Source organism: Ictidomys tridecemlineatus, chromosome X (assembly GCF_052094955.1).
Source record: "Ictidomys tridecemlineatus isolate mIctTri1 chromosome X, mIctTri1.hap1, whole genome shotgun sequence".
Taxonomy (NCBI): domain Eukaryota; kingdom Metazoa; phylum Chordata; class Mammalia; order Rodentia; family Sciuridae; genus Ictidomys; species Ictidomys tridecemlineatus.
In genome coordinates, this window is record NC_135493.1 from 93,422,565 (window position 1) to 93,435,556 (window position 12,992).

A 12,992-nucleotide genomic window follows, 5' to 3' on the forward strand; every position below is an offset into this window, starting at 1 on the left:
TTAACCAAGCTTTGATCTAGGGTTGTAGCTTGGTGGTAGCCTGTGTGGGTAGATTCCCAGCACCCTGCAAAAAACAACCAACTAGAAAACAAAGCAAAACAACTCTAAACCTTAACCAAACTATAAGCTGCTCTGCCAGTAAAGAAATTATACCCCTGGCTACCAAGTGTATTGTCCTTAAATTCACACTATGAGCTATTGGCCAAATACAATTAACCCATTCTAAATAAAACAAAGCCTCCCAGACCCCACAAAGACAAAGAATCATAGGGGAGGAAACATTCAAATTATTACACTATCCTTCCATTTACGTGCCAATTCCAACAACTCCTAAATCTACTTTTTACTTTATTTTGCTTTAATTGAAATTTTCTCAAGACTCCAGTTTTATCCAAATATCTGCTGATAAATGTAAAATTTAAAAACTTAAGGGTAAAAACAAAACACCTACCTTAAGTCGTGTCTTGTATACACACCTTGATTTTACACATAAGCATAATAAGAACCCAAAAAGTTAGTGAAATGATTTAATACAGAGTGTGGGATAACTGGAACTATAAAATACAGCCCTTCTGACTGGAATCCAGTTACCCCTCCACTACATCACTCTTATGTAAAATATGAATGCCATTAAACATACAGAGATACGAAAAATTGTGCTCTATATGTGTAATAAGGATTGTAAGCAGAGCCTAGAGTTAACACACTCTGCTGCCAGATTCTAGCCCCCATGTATTTGGGAGGGGTGAAGGTGAAAAACACGTATGTTAATAATCCACTTCTATAACCCAGATTCCTTTCTCTCTCTGCCCTTTCAACACACCTCAAACAGCAACAGCAATCACTGAAAGAGAACTGGGGTTAGGAGAAGGAGTTGAAAGAGAAGACAAGAGAAGTATTTTGCTCAGGACTCCAATGGTGACAGAGAAGCCAAAGTCAAATTAGCAGCACATCCCTCATACAATGGGAGCCCTGTGAATCTCATTCCTCTATATTCCATTCTCTAAATCATTGTTTATCATCACTTAGCAGAACTATTAAAACATTCTCCCAATACCCTGCTATCTCTCTTCCAACACAATGTGGGCATCAGAATTACCTTAAAAACAAATGTACACACACAGTCTCACTTAAACATGAAGGCCTAGCTCATTTTATCTCAAAATTTAAGTGCCCTAACATGACACTCAAACAATCCTTTGTGACTTGGTCTCAAACTACCTTTGTAGTCTCATCTTCATGCCCCATCCCTCTCAGTAACTCCAGTGATCTTTTTACATTCTGCTAGTTTTTCCTCCACAAACATTATCCTTTCACTTTTCATTGATCCTTTATCAAGTAATGATTCTCAATTTTGCTCTTAGGGCACATCTGGAAATGTCTCATGTAATTTTTAGTTGTCACAATTTAAGAGGAATGGCACTTGTGGAGAGAGGTCAGGAGTGAGTAGGACAGCATCCCACAACAAACAATAATATGGCCAAAGAGTGTCACGGTATACAAACCTTGCCTGATCTCACATCGATCCTTTGCCTTCCTGGAAGTCCCTGTTCTAATCTATAAAAGCCATCAAAATGGCACACCTCTGGGCTGGGGTTCTGGCTCAGTGGTAGAGTGTTTGCCTAGCATGTGTGAGGCACTGGGTTCGATTCTCAGCACCAAATATAAATAAATGAATAAAATAAAGGCCCATCAACATCTAAAAAAATTTTTTTAAAAAGGCACACCTCTGAGGACCAGTAAACCAAACCCAAACCAAATAATTTCTTCAACTCTTTTACCACTGCATTTTCTACTTTTGTTTTGAGGTGCTGAGGACTGAACCCAGGGCCTCCTACGTGCTAAGCACAAGCTCTACCAGTGCTCCTCAGCCCCTCATACCACACAGCTCTTACTCAACTGGATAGTTGTCTGTCTGGCCCATTTGACCTAAGAGCCTTGAAAGTAGAGATTAATTATCTTTATACTCCCCCTGTATCAAATGTTATTGAATGAATTCAATTTAGTCATTACAGTAAGATAGCCATCACCCAGTCTAAGTTCTTCATTTTATAATCTTATGGAGGTTAAACCACTTGCTCACTAGTTAGTAGTTACAACTATAAGCCAAGCCTTTTCACTGAGATTAGAGCTCTTTATTACCCATTACTCTCTCACAATTAAACTAAAGAAAGTTGCAGCCACTCATAAAAGACCACTCAGAGCCATGAGTGGTGGCATAGGCCTGTGATCCCAGCTACTTAGAAGGCTGAAGCAAGAGGATCACAAGTTCCAGATCAGCCTGGGCAACTTAGTGAGATCCTGTCTCAAAATAAGTAGCAGAGCACATGCAAGCACAAACCCTTGGGTTCAATCCCCAGAATTAGGGGGGTAAAGGAAACCTCTCCCACAGCCACCTTCCCAGGAGCTGCTTCTGAAGAAATACAAAGAAAAAATAGAAGAGTTTAGAACAAAACAGAAGCATAAGAAAAATGCTATCCAAGTTCAGAGAAAATAAAGACCACTTCCAATTGGAGAGAATTAGAAAATACTCCTCAAAGATGGCATGTGGCTCAAAGGAGATGAAGCTCCAATAATAAAACCAGGGAATATGAAGATTGGAGCACTGGGGTCAGCTATGGACCCTTTGATTAGCTGGGGAGGTTAAGAAAACCTTGCACTGTAGTACATGCTTGTAATCCCAGGAACTTGGAAGGCTAAAGCAGGAGGATCACAAGTTAGAAGCCAGTCTCAGCAACTTAGGGAGACTGTCTCAAAATAAAAATGACTGGGGATGTAGCTCAGTAGGAAAGTGCCCCTGGGTTCAATCCCCAATACAAAAGAAAAGGGGAAGGGGGATAATCTTGCTACAGCAGACTGGACTAGCTGGCACAGTAAGAGTTTTGAGTAATTTTGGGGAGAGAACACACTTGGAGGTGATTCTTAAGGCTATGTACCTGAATAGAAACCAAATAATCTTCCTATGATTTTATGATGCATTGACAGGATTCCCCTTCTCACAATGAACTGAGTATCAAGGCAATCTTTAGCTTTTATATGGCTCAAATAATGACATGCTCTGACATCAGACAAGGAATACACCTGAACACACTCACTCCATTAGGTTCTTCCACCAACTCTAGGTCTGGCCCCACAATCCCTTTTGCCTGAGCTCAGGGAGCTCCAAGTCAACAACTCATTAAGAATTCTGGTAACTCACTAATATACTTCTACAAAAGACACAGTAAATAGACATATACATACTGATTAAATATATGTAAATGAAAGCTGAAGCTGTGGCTCAGTGAGCGGTAGAGTGCTTGCCTAGCATGTGTGAGGCACCGAGTTGGATTCTCAGCACCACATATAAATAAATGAATAAAATAAAGGTCCATCAACAAGTGTATGTATGTGTGTGTGTGTGTGTGTGTGTGTGTGTGTGTGTGTATATATATATATGTAAGTGAGATTTCCTGTAGTCATTTCCCTAAGAATCCAGACAAATGCTATATATTGGCATCATCCTTTAATTTACAATGCATTCCTGAGCTGGGCGAGGAGGTTGTATATCTGTAATAACCAGCTACTCAGAAGGCTGAGGTGGGAGGATGGCCAGTTCAGAGGGCAGCCTGGGCAACATAGGCAGACCCTGATTCAAAACAAAAACAACAACAACAAAAACTCTAATAATTTATTCCTGAAAATGTGACAGAAGTCAAATCTTTCAAAGTCAAACAATAAAGTCACATGGTTTTAGGGGTTTTCCCTGCTTCCAGAAAGCAAGAAAACAAACCCCCATTACCTTCATCTTTCAATAAGCTTTATCACACATTTGCCATATTTTTCTACTTCATTCACCACCACCTAACAAGGTCAACATAACCCAACTAGCACAACCTAAACCACTAAAGTTAAAGATTCAAATCCCTAATCAGTTCCCTGACTCAAAGATACTCAGTTTGCTTTTTCACTCATTTTTTATAAAAATACACCTGAACTTGCAAGTAAACAAGATATAGGTGTAAAAACACAGTAAAGCTTTTGAAACCAAATTGTTCTCTGGCAGTACTATTTTGCAAAAAGAAAAAAGAAAAAAATCTCTTTCATAAGTACTGCACAGAAGTCTGAACTTGACTGACTTAAGAAAGGAGAGGCTTGGGGTTGAAGTTGAGACTATACAAAAACTAAATCTATCACAATTGAAGACTAACATTTTTTCAATGGAAAAAAAGGTATAGTATCCAGAAAGCAGGGCTCATTGTAAAGTTCGTATAAAAGACCCTCGATATATCCAACTATAACCTGCACTGTCATCTCATTTCCCTAGTTCACAGAACATTAAGGAAACAAAGGCCAAAACTACAACTTACAAAAATAAAAATATATTATCAAGAAAACAAAATCACTTAAAAAATTTTAATTAAAAAAAAAAAAGAGCCTGAAGTCTTTCGGTGTTCATGTAAAGTATCCTGTACACATCAGAAAATCACTGAGAAAATCAACAGACACGTAAAATGAAACGGGCTTAAAAGAAATTATGTTCATAATATAACTGACATTACCAAACAAAGGGAACTCCTAAAAAGGATACTGGAGGGCTAGGGCTGTAGCACAGTGGCAGAGCGCTTGCCTAGCATGTGTGAGGCACTGGGTTCCATCCTCAGCACCACATAAAATTTTTTTAAAAGTATTAAAAAATAAAGGTATTCTGTCAATCTACAACTATAAAAAAAAAAACAAAAACTTTTTAATAGGGTATTGCAAAAACAAAACCCTAGAAGTGGGAACACATGGGAGGTGGTTTATGGAGAATTGGGAGAGAAAGTAAAGGGGGAATAGGGGATCACAAGAAAAATGATGGGAAAACAAGTAGTAAAGGTATATTAAAATTAACTATGACGAGAGTTTTGAACAGTCTTTACAAAAGTTGTCTCTTAAAAGGGGGGGAATATAAAAATAATGTCTTTCATCTGGGCATGGTGGTGTGTACCTGTACTGCTTGCTACCTGGGAGGCTGAGGCAGGAGGATCCCTTGAGTCCAGGGGTTTTGGACCAGCCTGCACCTTACCATATTGAGACCATGACTCAAAACAATACAACAAAAAAGCCTTTCAGGATGAACACATGGCACATACTCAAGTCCTGAGGCAGAAGACAGAAGATCTGTGAAAATGTGACTTATTAAACTGGTTATGTAACTCAAGAGGATCTTTAATAATTAGAAATTCAGAGGTAAGCATTTACCCCAAAAAGTTCATCACAGCATAACAAAAAAAAAAAAAAAAGGAGAAAAAGAAGAAGAATTTAAAAGTCATGGAGGAAGTTATGTAATGATAAACTTCATTTAAAAGATTATAGGGCTATGAAAAATATTTATAGAAAGTTTAAAAATAGAATGAGGAGGGAGTGTACCTACAGTATTTCCCATCTAATTAAAGATAAATGAAAATAGACCTTTCAAATAATATTGGTGCTTCTATATGGTGAAATTAGTAGAGGTGGGGTTTTTGTTTACCTTTCATCTTTTACCCCCTTATGCTCCCCAATCTTTTTCTTTATGACAGAACATACTAACTTCACAATCAGATACAAATTACAGAAAGCATAACATCTTTAGAAAGCTTTCCATTAAATATTAAATTATGGCTTAAGTAGCAAGCTTTGGTATTTTGAAAATTAATTTATACAGAACATTATCCCCTAAGACACCAAATTAATGAAATATTACTCTGTTTGACAATGCCCTTTTCCAATTTAGCTTACACCATTGGCCTGCTTTCAAAATGGTGTTGTCTCACAGACTCTTAACCTCTAAAGTGTTTCTGGAAATTGATTCTTAAATTCACTCTAACCAGTATATATGACTGGAACAATCCTTTCTTACCTTGTATACTACCTATTACATAATACTATACCCAGTACATAATAGGCAATTTAATAGACAATTATTGGATTTAATATAAAATACAAAATAAAAAAGATTCAAGATAGATTTAGACAAAGTAATAAGCCTGAAGAAAAAGTAGGATATGCTGGAATTAATCTTTAAGTCAGCATTTCTCTAAGGATGATTCCCAGTGTGGGAATTTGTTAGAAATGCCTACTCTAGGGACCCACTCCAAACTTAAACAGGATCAAACTCTGAGGGTGGGCACAGCAATTTGTTTTAATAAGCCCTCCAGTTTGGGAACCACTGCTAGTAACCAGGAGCCAGCAAACCATGGTCACAGACCAAATTCATCCTCCTGTTTTTATTTAGTCCACAAACTGAGAATGGATTTCACACAGAAATATTTGTCAATTTGATAATAGGGATTAAACCCCAATTAAGCAAAATGGTGTATTACCCCTTACACAAACACCAAATTCTATTGTACTCAGACTTGAATTACACATGACTATCTTTAACTTCATTAATACAAAATTTATCCAATGTCCTTGATTTTGCCTTAGCCCACAAAGTACAATATGTTCATTATCCGGGCCTTCACAGAAAAGGTTTGCTGATCTCTGCTCTGAGTTAGAGGTCTTATCACGGAGAATAACCAAATCCTTCTAACATTATTTTGATCACAGACAAAACACTCTGTTAAGGTAAAATGTGGGCTTAATACCATAAGACAATTTCCATACTCTCTGAGGTCAAAGTTAAGGGGTAGACTTAAGAAGTTCCAAGTAGGGGCTGGGGTTGTGGCTCACTGGTAGAGCACTCGCCTGGCTTGTGCAAGGCCCTGGGTTCGATCTTCAGCACCACCTATAAATAAAGGTATTGTGTGAAACTACAACTAAAAAATAGTAAATATTTTTAAAAATAATGGAAAAAGATGTAACCAACAACCAAAACTTACAACTCTCAATAACTAGTCAACAGGAAGGAAATGGGCATAAAAAGCAGGAATGGGAGGCTTCCCCCGCTCTCTTTTTTGGTTAAATTTCTTCTTGTCCCAATTCGGACTTCAGAGAATGGGATCTAATATCCAAGACTACCAAGCTCAAAATCATCCCAAGGCAAACAATTCATTTGATAATGGTTAACATGCTAGTCTAACATGTACAGAGCTAGTGTGATGGATCAGTTACAGTTATTGTGAATGGCATTACTCTAGGTGATCTATAATATACACACACAAAAAAGGACAGAATCCTGGACCATATCCATCAGGAGGGAGAAAACTCAGTGTTAATTTTATAAATTACAAAGTAATTTTATAAATTACAAAGTAATGGTTTAGAAAATAATGTACTTTGTTGCATACAGAAATAGCTTTATGAAAAAGGTAATCCATACATGCCTATCTTAGTCATGCTACTGCATGTCTTTGAGGCATGCATTTGCTTCATCTGAAAAATGAGGGGGTCTGACTATCACCAAGATCTATTCCAAGACTCATCACAGAAGGATTATTAGGGTCAAGTGACTCCAAGTAGTGAAGAGTATAAGCAAAAGAGTGAAGAATTTTAAAAGATCATACCAAGAGCTAGGGATGTGACCCCAATAAATATTTGAATTTTTAAAAAGGAAAGCAATGCCTTCACAGATATTTAAAATACTAATTTTGGAGCTGAACCATAAGGTTCTCAAAAGTGACAAATTAACGTATTAGATACACGTATGTGAATGAGAGTGTGTGTGTGTGTGTGTGTGTAATCCCTGACCTGACACCTATTAATCTAGTGTCTGAATTTTTCACTGTTTGTGTTTGAGTCTGGAAGTTTTGGCAATGTGACTGACAAAACTAAATTCATGCAAGAATACTGCTGCCTAGTGGTAAAAACAAAATGCAAAGGGTCTCACCTCCCTTTTCCCTAAAATGAACTGCCCCCCCCCCCCCAAAAAAGAAGCAGCAGCAGCCAAACAAACCGTAGCTATACCTTAGTAGCTAGCTACACCAGAAGTTTATTTTAAATGCCCAGGTCCTGCTCCAAATCTACCCAACTACAATCTAAAGAGAATAAGACCTAGGCAAAAATACTTTGAAAAAGCTCTAAAGATGATTCTGATATACAGTTGAGCAGAAAATCTCTATTTGGAAGTAATTAAGAATCAAATTGGAAACTCATTTCCTGAGTATACATATAGGACACAGAGGTGTATGTTAAAGGCCTCAGGACTTAACATGGGTATGTTAGAATAAATTTTAGGTCAAATATCTTAACAATACAGTATCACATTCCATTCCTTAAAAAGTATATTATATGGGGCTGAGGCTGTAGCTCAGTGGAACAGTGCCCGCCTCACACGTGTGAAGCACTGGGTTTGATCCTCAACATCACATAAAAATAAAGATTAAAAAAAAAGTATATTACAATGATCATCATTTTATAACCAATAGTAATAACTGAATGATAAATTCAAGCCCCTATATATGTGCAAATATTTCCTTTTCCTTATGTAAATTATATTAACTTTAATACTGAAATCCTATTTTCTATGATAATTTAACAAAGAGCTTTGAATAATCTTGTGTCATATTAAGAAAGCTCATAGGGATAGTTGTACAGCTTACTGGTAGAGCTACAGCATGCAGGAGGCTCTGGGGTTCAATCCCCAGCACTGAAAAAAAAATTGGAAAAAAAAAAGGAATGCTGAGAGATCTTAGTTTTTAAGTTTCTTCTTCCCACACAGAATGTAGCAAAGGGGATCAAAGAAATTACACAAACACCAAACAAATGTCTGTTATTGCTATTTTGTTCATTCCACGAAACAATTATCAAATGATGCCACAAAAATGCAAAAGCAAAACCCTTAGTTTTGAAGTTTTTTGTGAAAATTAAACTAGTTTTAAACTAAATAAAACTCAGAATTTTCAAGGTAACAGAATTTCATAATACTAAACATTCGCTTATGGGATAATTTAAATAACCTATCAGGCACAAATGCCTGTTTTACATCTTTTAGGAATGTTAAATTGTCTAACATTATTTTAGTCATAACAAACCCATCAACTTAACTATCACTCTGAACACTGTGGCAAACATATGGAAGACAAAGAACCTATCTGCTACAAAGTTTCAACATCTCCCTTGCCAAAGATATTTCTCAAATTACATTTTGATAGTCTTAAAACTAAATGTAAAGGTATTCTGGTATAGCAAACAATTCAAAAGATCTAATTTAAAAAAAAAAAAAAACAGTAATCAATATCTTTTCACTAACATGGCACATTTGTTGAAGCACCACTGGTTGAGCCCCACAGATTTCAGACCCTCACTTGTGTAATGGAAATAATACTGTGTACATAATAAATGTAAATGCTTAATAGTGCTGACATATAATTAATACTCAATAAAAGTTAATTATACTGATAACTGAAAACAGTTAGGGAAAATCCATTCACTTATTTATCCACTTAAAAGTTTTCAACTCTGCATATCAGAATCATACACAGTGCTTTCAAAATATACCTTTGCCCTAGGCCCAGATCGGACACCCTCAGAGTGAGACACGAATCAGGTTTTTAAAAACTCCCAACTGATTATAAGAGTTGAGGTCAATGTATTAACTCTTCCCCAAATAGTTAAAAAAGACTATGCTAAAATATACAAGAACTTAATAATAGATGGCTTTCAAATATATAGCTCTTAAAAAGAACCAAATGGAAACCAGAATCCTGTTTCTCAATTTTTGAAATGAAAACCATTTCAAGATTCAGAAAACCTACCAGCATGAAGGGAAAATATAATGCAGGCAATAAATGAAAGCATTACGATCTTTTAGAACAAAAATCAACTAGTAGCTCAATAACCATGGGATAAGAACCCCTCCCACCACTTACTGCCAAAAGATTCAAAAGAGAAATAATCCTTTAATGCACATATGTATGTATTTCAAATAACATTCTTTAACCTGATTTAAGGATTGGTTTCGATATTAAAATTCTGAAACTAGTACATAAAGACATTAAAATTGATCTCATGAAATAAAAATACGCTAGAAGAACGCTTGCATGTATCCAATTAATCAAGAACTGGATGACTGGCAAATTCATGGCAAACATCCATTTTCAAAACTATAAGCAGCATTATTAATACCACGTCAAAGAAAAATGATCTCTGAGGAGATATCCACGAAATCTCTTGTCTTCTTGAGATATCAGAAAAGGTATTTCAAGATCCTGGAAGACAAAAGAGCCGAGTAAATCCTACTTGAGCATTCACCGATATTAAAAATAAGAGGGCTATGGGATACCAAAAAGATACCTCAATAATTTGGTGAAAGGTAAAATCTACCCTTCGAAGTTACTTTTTGAAAGAATATAGATTCTCACATGTAGTGTCCTTGCTGTTATTTAGTCCCTCCAGAAATTCTCAGAAACTACCAAGGTCAGCAAACAAAAGAAACAGCAGAACATTAAGATAACAAGAATTAACAACAGTTACATGTTCACAGGGGGAAAAATTTTATGAAAACAGTCAAGAGAAGAAACGCTATAGTCTAAAAGTTACGTTTTTAAATTAGAGAAAGCAAAACATGTTAGAAAATATCAAAAACATTTTTGAGTTCACCCTTGGAATATCGATTCAGAATACTTCAAGTTTTCCCTCAAGCCAAACACTGGAACAATAGTTTTAAAGGTTACAGTTACAAATATGACAAAGCACATGAATTTAAAAATTGAGAAAACAAATACTGACTTCTTTTGTAAATTTATTGCATATTTTTTCCCAAGAATTTGGAAGGCATTTTGCTGAAACCAAAATGGCAGCCCAGTGAATCAGTCGACCAGTGAGATCTAAAGGAGTTTGCAGTCTCTATTTTTAAGTTCAAGTGTAAGGGTTAAGAAAGCCAAGCTAATCGAGGCTAACTAGACCTCTGTCATAAAGGTAAATAATCAGCTCCAAGAGAGGGTTAAGTACCTGCTGAAAACTTTCTTAATGCACCCAAAATGACTCTTCCTCAAGAGTGAAATTATACAAACGGTATTTAGACTCCGGGGTTTCCAGGTAAAAGAAGGCTACATTCTCTCCTCCCAAAAGAAAGCATGAATATTTAACCTAAACCTACAACTCGGTTAAATTCAGACAATCTGAATCAATTATACACACCTGTAAACTGCACCATGAAAATGCAATAAACGTTATAACTACGGAACCCCCCCCCGCAAGAAAATATCAATTTAATCAGGAGCTACTTAAAAAAAAAAAAATCTTTCAAACCCCAGGGTAAGTTCCAGTCTCTGCAGAAATCCACACCAAACACAAAAAAAGCCAAACAAAACAAGTAGACACCTGCTCCCTAACTCTTTAAATATTTCACAATGAATGAAAAATAAGTCATTTATCCAACCCGAAGCCTCACACCCCAAGAATCTCAAGGTTTTATCACTAACAAACTCTCACATGCTAATATTTTCGCAGAAACAGTTAAAAATAGAAAAGTGGTAGGTCCAAGCTCACTTGGAAGCAATTTCTGCATCAAAACATCTTTTCGCGGCTCGGGACCTGGGCAACGAAGGGGGGCGAAGGAGGTGCCGGGGGCCGATAACCCGGCTCCGACTTCCAGACCACAGGGCCGCGGAGAAGCTGCGGGTTATCGCGGGAGGGTGGGGGGAGGCGGACAAGTCGTCAGGCCTGATAGCCAGGCGTCGCCGAGGCCTACCGCTCCAAATCACTCCACCTCAGTAATGGCGTTTGGTGTCAAGTGGAAAGAGACTGGGGAGAAGAGCGGCCGCGACTCCGCGGGGCAGCAAGGCCCCGGGCGGGGGCGGCTCGCCCCCGGCGCTGACCCGGCCCCCGGTGCGGATGGGGGGGGGGGCTGCACGCCGCGCCCGGAGACTCCATCCTCCTACTCGGCCCCAGACAGGACGGGAAGGGGGAGGAGGGGGAGGAGGGGGAGGGACGGAGCCGTCAGCCATTTTCCCTTACAGTCCAAAACACACAGACACGCTCTCGGGACACCGGTTAAGCAGAGAACACAACCCCGCGCTCGGCCGGCCAGCCCGGACCGAGAGGGGGCCGCGGGGAAGCCCCCGGCCCGGCCGGCAGACACTGAGGGAGGGACTTCACACACACCCCCCTCCCTTCACCCACATCCAGCTGTTGGCCCCGGAAAGGCGCGTCGCCCCGGCGCGGCTGGCTACTCACCACACGACACAGGCGTCTTCTTCTCAGAACCGGGAGACGCGGAGGCGGGACGCAGAAAGGGAGGCAAACCTCGGTCCCGGGGCAAGGCCTAACCTGGGAGCATCCCAGGCCCGCGGGTGACGGGCGACAAAGTGTCGAGAGGCTGCGGCGACCGGGCTCGGGAATGCGGGCGTTAAAACTAAGGGGCTGCACACGAGCGCTGGAATTCGCTCCTCACCGTGTCCACCCTGCAGCAGCGGTGGCCGCAGCCGCCTCCTCCTCCTCCTCGGCCGGCAGCGGCCCTCTTTCCCCTTCTCCCCTCGGGCTGGGGCTCTAGCTGAGCTCTGAAGGGCTCCGGGCGGTGCGTTTCTCCTGCGTCACCTCCTCCCGCTCCTCCTCCTGCAGCGGCACCTTCACCTTCCCCTAGACGCCGCCTCTGTCCCCGCTCCAGGCCTGGTCGCTCTGCTGCGGCTACCTTCTCGCTCCCGGCGCCGAGCCGAGCACCGGGCGCTAAGGCGGCCGCCTCCCGTGAGAGAGAGGCGGCAGCAGCGGTCTCCCGCGAGGCCTGTGGGCTGTGCAAGGCGGGGAGGGGCTCGGCGCGGCAGAGGCCCAAACGGGCCGGGTGCGGAGAGGTTGCGGCTCCGGCGGCAGCGGAGACTAGCTTCCGCAGCCGCGGATACCCGTCCTCGTCAATATGGCGGATCCGGCAAACCAAAAGAAAAAAAAACCGCTCGACCAGTGGCGGCGGCGGTAGCGGCGGCGGCGGCGGCAGCGCGGCGGCGCAGACTCCCACTACCCCCAGCACCGCCCAAAGGCCCGAGGTTCTCCGCCCCCTCAAGACCCCGCCCCCTCAAGACCCCGCCTCTCGATCCTCCCCCTGCCCCTGCCCAGCCCCCCCTCTCTCAGCTACCCCCTTCTCCCCCTCCACCCGGGCTGCAGAGCCTGGGAGA

General features: G+C 40.4%; 1 protein-coding gene across 3 annotated transcripts in view; it reads right to left on the minus strand.

Moving 5' to 3' along the window:
* The window catches only part of Usp9x (ubiquitin specific peptidase 9 X-linked), a 113,153-nt gene extending 100,378 nt beyond the window's left edge, over positions 1–12,775 (minus strand). For 2 of the 3 annotated variants that reach the window (XM_078034957.1, XM_078034955.1), the window contains exon 1: positions 12,064–12,775. The gene's annotated coding sequence lies outside the window, so the exon portion shown is untranslated. The remainder of the gene's footprint in view (positions 1–12,063) is intronic. The other variant, XM_078034956.1, reaches the window with a different exon arrangement.
* Positions 12,776–12,992: the final 217 nt, after the last annotated feature.